Source organism: Arvicola amphibius, chromosome 2 (genome assembly GCF_903992535.2).
Source record: "Arvicola amphibius chromosome 2, mArvAmp1.2, whole genome shotgun sequence".
NCBI lineage: Eukaryota > Metazoa > Chordata > Mammalia > Rodentia > Cricetidae > Arvicola > Arvicola amphibius.
In genome coordinates this window covers 7,610,593-7,621,110 of record NC_052048.2, presented here as the reverse complement: position 1 = coordinate 7,621,110, position 10,518 = coordinate 7,610,593, and positions in this window count along the sequence as shown.

Sequence of the window (10,518 nt, the reverse complement as noted above, 5' to 3'; positions counted from 1 at the left end):
GGGGCAAGAGTGCAGCTTCACTATAGAGACTGGTACTTAGGTACCACTGCTTGAAGATGCAGTGTGCTCACCTGTGCAGACAAGAGCTTCTCCACCTCTCCCAACAGACAGATGTGAGACAACAGAAGTAAGCCTTCTGGAGCTTGTCTAAACAGGACAGGGTCACCCTGAGAGCCTCAAACTTGCCAAAGCAGTTGCAACCAGATGCCACGGATGAGGCACTTTAGTAGTGTCTGGAAAGGAAGGCTAAGGGTAGACTGGAGTGTGATCTGGGGGTGCTCACAGCAAGGGTGCCAGCGGGCTCTTACTTGACCTGGGAATCTAAGCAAGGGCATCTCCATGTCCATAGGCAGAGCAGTAAGAGAGCTACTGGGATCCCTGACTTTCTCCTCCCTAATGAGACTACTCCAAGGTGAAGACCCTCTCCCCTCAGCTCAGGAGAATCTAGTGAACAGCAAAGAAGATATGAAGGAAGCAGACTGACTGGGAACACCACGGGGGACAAACAGAACTTTGGGAAGAAGTTCCTGGATGAGGAACAGGGACCAGCTTTAAGAGTGTCCACTTTAGAATGTCCCCAGATTCCACTTTTTTTTTTCTGGTTAAATTTAGTGTGTAGTGTTTTATTTATTTGAAAATTTAAAAAAATAAAGTTCATAAATTTTTTGATTCCTCTCTTATACATTATATCCCAACTGCAGTTTCTCCTCCCTCCACTCTTCCTAATCCCCTCTCACCTCTCCCCTCCCTTAGATCCACTGCTCCCTTTCCCTTTAAAAGAAATAAAAGATAAAGAACAGATGTCCCAGGGATATCAACTAAACATAGCATAACAGTTACAATAAGACTAGGCACAAACCCTTATATCAAGGCTGGACAGACAACCCAACAAGAATCTACAAGAGTAACCCTATCAGAGACTCCTAGCGATGGGGGATATAGAGCCTGAACCAGCCATCTTCTATAACCACGGAAAGGTTCCAGCAGTGAGATTGGGACACCAACGGGGTTGGAAATTTTTCACCTACAATCTGTCCAACCTGCTAAATGTACTGAGCTAATGGTGACATAGAACTTGTAGGAGTGGCCAACCAACTTGAGGTATAAAGAGCCCAATGCCACCAGGGGGAACCCACTCCTGACATTGCCTGGATGGCCAGGAACCAGCTTCCACTTTTATTCCTCATGCAATCACCAAGTCTCCAGTAAAGGAAGTGAATTGACAGACCCCTCCACCCCACACACAAAATAACTTGCAAAACATAGGCTTTCACTTGGGAAAGAAAAATTCCCAAGCCACAGGCAAGGACCTAGAGGAATTTGATTTTCCTCTACAATTTGATTTATAGCTACAGTAAAGATATAACCCACCTCTCAGAAAGATTGACACAAACCTTTCTACTGAAAACCCCGTTTTCCACAACAAAATGTCTTAGCAAAAAGCAAAAAATGAAGTTGGGCAGTGGTGGCTCACGTTAGCACTCAGGAGGCAGAAGTAGGCAGATCTCTAAATTTGAGGACAGGCTGATCTACAAGAGCTAATTCCAGGACAGGCTCCAAAGCTACAGAGAAACTCTGTCTCGAAAAAGCAAAAACAAAAAGGCAAGAAATGGCTAAATTTAAAGAGACAAAACATGCATGGAGCCCATACTCAGGTATGGCATGGATGTTTATATTACCAGACAGCAATTTAGAGGAGCTACGATCTGATGCCAACAGATGATGGGAAAGTCCAGATGAGTAATGTCAGTCAAGAGATAGAAACCACAAGGGCCATGGTGCCCGATGCCTGGAATCCAAGCTCTAGGCTAGCCTGTGCTGCATTAGTGAGGCTCAACTCTACTACCTCAAAAATTAATTTAGAAAATACTAGAATTCAAAGACATAGCCACAAAAAAGTCTATTGAGACCAAGTCAAAAAAGTATGACAGAGATAGGAATCTAAGCAAAATAGACAAGACAAAAGAAATGTGTGAAGCAACGGTGGCCGAACCTACCCAGATTAACAGAAAGTCTTGAAGAAATCCCCAGGCGCTGGGAGAACACAGACGAGAGAAGGTGATTGCAGGTTGGCTTTATGGAGGTGAGAACACCAGTGTATAATGTTTGAAATACTTAAAGAAAATGACTGCCAACCTCAATATCTACATCCAATGGAATTTTCCTTTGAGAGTAAAGACAATAAAACATGCTTATGGGGCTGGAGAAGTAGCTCAGGGGTTGGGAGCACTGAGTGCTCTTCCAGAGTACCTGGGGTTCAATTCCCAGCATCCATATGGATGGTCTGTAACTCCCAGATCTGACCCCCTCACACAGACATACATGCAGGTGCTAAGACAAAAAAGGGGGGAGAGGAGGAAGAGGTTTTTAGAGAAGAAAATCTAAGAGTTAGAGATTCGAATCTATGCAAAGAACAGTAGACAAAAGTAAGTGAAGGCAGACTGGTTTGTCCTTAAAATGATGGCTCTAAAGCGATGATTGTATAATGTATAGCATGACCACAGCGTATAGATACGTGAAGCAACTGACTCAGAGATGGAAAGGGTAAAGTGGGCACGCACTCTTATAAAAGGAGTTGTGTAATATTATTGAAGGTGTATTTAGATTATAGTTAGATGTACGTCTTAAACCTTGGGGCAGACACTGACAGATACTTGCTTTCAAAGTGTGTGTGTACAGAGGCTGAAGTGATAAGCGGACGTTCTACTGCCCAGCAGATCCCAGTGCATGTCCAACGCCCACGCTGGGTGGATCACTGGCTCACTGGGAGCCTCTAAGTCCTGCTCAGGGGATCTGACACCCTCTCTTCTGATCTCACAGGCACCTGCCCACATGTGTGTGCACACATACCCTGATACAGATACATGGAACACTTTAAAATGTAAAAATAAAGTAAATACATATGAAGGCTATACTGAGTGATGAGTGCTTGGTGGGATTCCGTCTTACTTCCTGTGTTGTTGAATCCCAGACCCTGTCTGGTTCCCAGCAGGGTTCTCTCCACCCTGCCTGCCCTCTACACTGGTGGTAGCTAAGCACCAGTCCTGCCCCCACTTCCTGCCTGCCTTAAAACCCCCTCTAAGCAGCTGGTGGCTCTGTATTCAGTATGTGTTTTTAAATGGCAAAGGTCAAGAGAGGAAATTTATAGGTTTAGTTGCTACACTCTTTTTCCAACCTGGTGCTTGCTGGTGGCCACCTCTCAGTCTGAAGGACTTATACCTCTTTTGGAGGTGATTTTGTGCACCAAAGGCGATCAACTTTTCATATACGTTCAATGGCAATACAGCTACGTAGCACTGTTGCCTGATTATGCAGACCATAAAAATGATCTCTGTGTATCTTAGCTTCTTTTAATCCACACAGTTCTATAAAGGAAGTACTTTTCTTCCTCTAGTTTATAGAAATTGAGCAATAGACAACAATAACTACCAAAGACTGGACACTAGGTGGCAGCTCTAGAACGTTCCAGGGCAACAGATTGGAGCCCAGACTTCCTCAGAGTCCCTCAATCACCTGCCAAAGCTCTTAAACAATCTTTTATCATAATAATTGTGCAAATTGTGCAAATGTATTTGCCAGCCCTGTGCTGGAGTGTCAGGTGTAGAACCTGGGACCTGGGTCTAGGAGTCTGCACATTAGGAAGTCTATAAGGTGACCTGTGTACATTGAAGTGCAAGAACCCTTTAGTTGGAGGGGTTGGCACCTGAAAGCTCAACAGGGTAGGACCCAGGCTCAGAGACCTTCTGATGCTCTCCTTAGTAGACATGCTTCCACGACAGTCGGCCCCAGACACCTACCTATTCCTACCCTTTCTCCTCCAGACTCAGACCTGTTTGGGTATGAGGGTCTCACTAACTTGGAGGTCCCCAGTGCAGACTGTCTACATTAGTGTTTCCAAGACATACAATCCCTGGTGTCCACTCTAAAGGATTCCATAATCTTCCTCTCGCCTATAGAGCGCCAGGCTTGTGGAGTGGGTGGTACACCCCTGTAACCCAGCATTTGCGAGACAGAGGCAGAGGATGGAGTTCAGAGACATCCTTGGCTCTGTAGTGTGAGTGTGGCCTGGGCTTCATGACACCCTGTCCACAAAACAAACAAGTCACGAGCTCTTCCTCCCATGAAGAGCTCAGCAGGAAGCCTGGTGTTCTGTCAGTAGAGAGCAAGACATAAAAGTCAGGGCAGGATGTGACTGAGGACAGGTCACCACGTTGCCTTCCGTCCTGCACTGATACCTGCCCTGTCCTCATGCTTCCTGTCTCTACGGAGTCTGTCCCCCAGGAAGGTAATGAAAGGGCCGGCTTTCAACCTCAGATGCTCGCCTTACAAACACTCAAGTTCCCTTTCTTCGAATTGTGCATCTCACATTTGTTATAGCCGAAACCTGTGTTCAGTCAAAGCTTTGCAAAGTAAAGCAGGATAGAGGCCAACAGCTTCTTTGAGCCACCGATTCTTGTCTTCCCTGGCGGAACAGACATCAGCGGAAGCCCAAGTAGCTTGTTTCCCTGGTGCCTTCCCGCCATAATTAGCCCTCCACTTGATTGGCACCTTGGAAGGAGTGCTGTGACAAGGCCTGTCACCCTGGCCTTGTCTCCCTCTGGCCTCAGTTTTATTTGCATTCCGTGAAAGGCTCCTGGGGTCCCCACAGGACTTAGGAGTGTCAGGGGAAACAGCATTTTAACTTAGGGGATAATGAAGGCTCACAGCGCAGGAGCTGAACATACCAAACAGGATACAGTTGACCTTCACTAGGAACAAAGAAAGAAAGAAACATGCGGTATTAATAGTAGTGCCATTTGCATAATTGTCTACTGATTGAAACATTTCTGTCGGGGTGAATAAAATGTCACTTTTCAGTCCAGCCAGTGCTACCTAACAAGGTCTTGGTGACCACCCTCATTTATTTTAATTATAATCCCACCTGGGCCAATTACTCATAAATATACACCCTCTCCCCAAAGCCTATCTAGTCATTAGAGGATATTGTCCCACAGCCTGGCTGAATGTCCCCTCAGCTGTCAGTGACACAGGCAATCTAAATAGTGGAGAATGTCTAAAGACCACTATTGGCTTTTCACTATAGCAACAAATTTTATGTAAATTAATATAAACCACTGAAATAAATGGCACATTTGAAAAGGATATGTGTGTGTGTGTGTGTGTGTGTGTGTGTGTGTGTGCGCGTATACATATTTATTGTATTCATGGTTGAAGTGGGATTTGATCCTATTACTATTTACAACTGAGAATCTCTTCTTTACCCCAGAGATAATGGTCATAACAATCAGATAATCACTAAGGATTAGTAAGCCCTCCTGGCTCTATGTTACTGACACTGAAAACTTAAAATAACTCAATGAAATTATTACGAAGTAACTGGGAGGGGGAACCTAAAATTCTGCTGGCATCTACCTGCCCAAATTTGTTATGCTGTGTTTTGAGATGACAACCCTCGTGCTTTGGAAGAGGAACAATTCAGATTGTCTTTATCTATGTGGAGCACAGTACTTGGCTCTAATTAGCCTCCTAATTGGCTGCTTGTGGGGCTCACCAGATTGATGGCTCATTGCCTCCTGTATCCTGTAGCTTTTCATCCAGAGAAGCCATGGAGCTGCTTCCATGGCCTGCTCTGGTTGCTGAGAAAGCTCCTTCTGAGTCTGGACCTGTGCACAGAGAGCTGGGTGAGTTAAGCCTTTCACGGAGACTGAAGTCAAAGTCGAGGGTGTGGAAATGATCTAAACTCAGCTTTATTCCCCTTTGATGCTGATTTTCAGTTAGTTGATTTTCATTGGTATTTCCTAAATGTGTGAAGAATGTTTCTACTTGATAGTCTCACATAGTACAGGAGGAAAATGCCAGAAACAGACAAGGTTAAGGAGGCTGAAGAGAGGCCTCAGTCATGAAATTGTTTGCCACACAAGCATGGCAGCCTGAATCCTGACACCTAACACCCATAAGAATCCAGACGCAGTGGTGTGTGCTTGAAATGCCCACACTGAGGAGATGGAGATGGGAGGGAGCCTGGTCCCTGGGGCTCACCGGACAGCCTATTCTAGCCTGGAGGTCACTGATCAGGTAAACTAGCTTGGAGCTCACTGAATAGTTAGGCTAACGCAGGGCTCACTGGCCAGTCAGTCTAGCCCAGGGCTCACTGCACAGCCAGTCTAGCCCAGGGCTCACTGCTCAGCCAGTCTAGCCCAGGGCTCACTGTGCAGCCAGTCTATCCCAGGGCTCACTGCGCAGCCAGTCTATCCCAGGGCTCACTGCACAGCTAGTCTAGCCTGGGGCTCACTGGTCAGCAAATCTAGCCTGAGGTTCACTGCACAGCTAGTCTAGCCTAATTGCCAAGTCACAAATTCAGCAAGAGAATCTCATCTCAAAAACAAGGAGAGTAATTGAGTAAGATACCTAATATTGAACTCTGGCCTACACACACACACACACACACACACTCACACCTGTACACATATACATGAATATGTCACACAAAAGAAATTTAAGAATTCATGTCATATGAATGCCATGGAACTTTCTGAGTGTTTTGATAGAGGAGCTCACTCTAGCCCAGGCTGACCTTGAACACACTCTGTAGGTAAGGTTGGTCTTGAACTCAATACAAAATTTAGACTGGCCTCAAACTTGGTAATCCTGTGTCAGCCTCCTATATGCTGGGATTATAAGCACACAGAACCATGCCCAGCTCATATTCTTGTAACATAGTTGAATATAAAGAATATACTAACAAATATTGAAGTGCAAGATGCACAGTGTACCGTGACTACCGTGGCTTGGAAAGGGGAAGAAAGGTAAAGAATTACATGTGTGATTCTCTACCCAATCAGCTTATGCATTCATGTGTACAGGCCCAGTGAACTGAAGCGGTGAGCAGACAGGGATGTGTTCCTTCACCATTGAAAGCTTCCATCCTGCATTCCCACAAGCTGTCTGCACACTTTCAGTAACACCCGGAAGAAATGGCTGGTCCAGTGGGGTGGAGCTTAAATTTAGCAACGGAAGAAAATGCACGATGAGGTTTAAATGCAGACATGGAGTACTTAGCAAATATGAAGTCAGTTTTCTAGATTAAAAACTGGACCTTGTCTGGGAACTCAGGTCACAGCCTGTGCTTGTTGCGCATCTACTATGCTGGGCTGGGCCTGGTGAGCAGACACCATGAAAGGACAGGGCAAGGGCAAGAGACGGATACTAAGCGTATAATACTAAGCCAGAATGGCTGAGAGCAGGGAGGGAAAGAAAAGAAGAGTGATACTGGAGAGTCTGCAGGAGAAATGAAAATGGAGGCCAGGGATGGAAGAAGGCTTTAGGGGTGTGAAACAGACCCTGCCTGAAAGCAGCCGTGGCCTCAAGAGATGCTCGGACATGAGGAAGTGCTACCCAAGGACACTTAGGGTGAGTAGCTCTGAGATTCAGGAATTCCTCATTAACTACAAAGGGGGCATGCGCAGTAGGGCAGGTAAAGAAGAGAAAAAGCCACCCTGGGAAGATAGGTGGCATTGTGGGTAAAGAGGTGCCCACTAATCTGTCTGTTAAATATGAGCAGGAGCGTGGGTCCAGGACTTCTGACGAGGGAACAGTCTGGTGGATTCAAAGGCTGTCAGCAAGCATAGTCTTCCCAGGACTGTGGGAGCCTATTACCCATCTGGTTGACTGCAGGTCTGATCACTTCTACAATGAGCCAGGAAACAGGCAAAGGGCAGCAGTAGGGCTGAGCAGAATTTACTAGAGTTTACATGTGCGTTCTCAGCCCTGCTCTGCCCCCCCCAGAAGCAGTGTCTGTGGTTCCAGCAGGGAAATCAGCATCCCCAGAAACCTAGATGCCCATCGAGGAGGAGCATGGTTGTATCTGAAATCACAGCAGCATGATTGGTATTTCAGTTGTGTTTTGCCTTCTGTGATGCAAATGCCATTGACATTTTATGCTATCATATTTTTAATCACTGAGACATCCTGGAAGTTGTTTTTAGGGCATTCATCTCATCAATACAGAATGCTTTGATAAAATTTTCCTAGACAGTCAGTATGGCCTGGGCATGTTATCCCAGTGTCTGGGAGGAGGAGGCAGGGCGAGTGCTGTGAATCCAAGGCCAAGCAGATGTGTACAGTCTGAGTGTACGTGAGCCCAGTCACTAAACATATAAAAACTAAAAATCTAATCTATACCACTCCTGGGTGTACAACAGAAGGACTCTGAGGCAACACACCATAGAGTTAACTGCATATCCCTGCTTATTACATACTAGTCATTATAGGTTACAGAGTCAGCCACCATGTCTGTGAATGAATGGATAAAGAAAATGCGGTATATATACACAGCAGAGTTGTATTCCATAATAAATCACAAAATTGTGTACAGCCATTCTGGTGACATTTTCTGTTGCTATAGTAAAACATTAACCAAAAACAACTTGAAAAAGGAAGGGTTTAATTCAGCTTACAGGTTCGATACCATCATCAAGGGGAACTGAGGAGGAACTCAAGTCTGAACTTGAAGGCAGGAACTGAAGCAGAGTCCATGGAGGAATGCTGTTTTTGCTGGCATGGTCCCCAGGCTTGCTCAGTCACCTTTCACATATACTCCAGGACCACCTGCCCAGGGGTGGTACCACCCACATTGGGCTGGGCTCTACTCAATCAGCAACCAAGATAATGCCCCACAGGCTTGCCTGCAGGCCAATCTGATGGAGGCATTTATTAGTAAGATTCCTTTCCAGATGACTCTAGCTTGTGCCAACTTGGCAGAAAACTAAGCAGCACACTACTCATTGACCTGCTTGCACACACAGGTCACCTTGCACTCATTTGCACTGGAGCCCCTTTGTCTCTCTTTCTGTCTCTCTGTCTCTCTCTCTCTCTCTGTCTCTCTCTCTCTCTCTCTCTCTCTCTCTCCTCTCTCTCTCTCTCTCTCTCTCTCTCTCTCTCTCTGTCTCTCATACATACACAGAGCCTCTGCCAGGGTCCTGCTTCTCCATTCCTTCTTTTCTCCTCTTTCTGTGTGGAGTGTGTTGATGTGTGAAATATCTTATCTGGTACTTCTAAAAGATTCTCTGTGGAAATCCACCAGAATGTAAGCATTTTGAGATCAAAGATCCTTCCATCTTCATTCTTTGTCCAAATCACACACAAGGCTGACTGATCACAGACTGAGGGTTCAGATTCTTGGTTACACCCTTAGGTTATTGACTGTCAGCAAATTCTTATCAAAATTGAATTATAGCCTGCCAAAGTCACTTTGCAGATCTAGAAGAGCAAAATGCCGTAAGATATTTGTCTTAGTTATCTTAATTTCAGTGGTCATTTTAGTGCCATGAGGACATATGGAGCTTATAGGACTTGGTACTTTTAATGCTTTCTTCACTCCAACCTCATCTGTCTCCCCAGCCTGACTGATGGCCTTCTCCTTCCCTGGTCACCAAGAGTGAATGTGAAGTCAGTTCAGTTGTGCATCTTCCCATCTCCATTAGGAAGGCTGCATCAAGATCACCCTGGTTTGTCCTTCAATGATTTCATCTACTTGAAGAAGGGAAGTGGCTAAAGTGAACCAGGTTAGTTTGAGAAAAAGAGTTGCACGAAGTCAAAAGGAATGCTCTTTATTTGTAACAAATGCATGCATACAGAAGATTTACGCAAACTGAACTTCATGTTGAATTATCAACGCCACACAAAATACCCCAACAGATTTGTCCCTGAACGTTTACATAGGCTCATAATACACTAGGATATAAAAATCAGAGTTGAGTTGAACTCAGCAAAACCACCTCCTGCGGTGAGCTCAGCATTAAGAGCTATAGATAGTATAGTTTTGATTTCCCAGCAAGCCTTCGGTAAGAGTGCACAACAGAAGTAATTTATGCTGAGACCTGTGGGAAAACACTGGCGTTAAGTTCACAGAGCTTTCCTTACGGTGCCCTCTAGTGAAGGCACAGGGTAATACACCTTACAGAAAGCTGCAGAGACTATAATCGTAAGCATGTTCATTTTCAAAGGAAAGTTCAGTCTCTAAATTGAAAAATTAGAAAACTTTATAATTTAATTGAGATGACATTAAGAAAATACAGGCATACCCAGTCATGTTCATCTGAAGTGACTATTCATTCTTCGTGTTCACCAGCATGTGATAGGATCCTACTATTAGGATATTTCAAGCGTGGCAGGATGGTGTCTGTTTTTATTGTGATATGACTCAATCCTTCACCCTTTTTCTACATCAGCACAGCTCATGGTGGATTTACAATAACAACACCTTTCTGAGCAGGAACTATCCAGGGACTTTCTGAACACATTGGAAATGGCTACAGAGTTCAGCTATTGGAGAATTTTACAGCTCCTTTTATTAATAATTCTCTACCGTCACCAAATACAATAATAGTCTCTCACGAGTGCCACTTTTGACACGTTCTTGAAGTATGTGTTTCTCATGGAAAGAAAGACCTGCTTTCCACGGCCATAGAATATTTACACGTTTTCTAGGTGTTGCACTGCAGAGCTGGGAAACTGGCT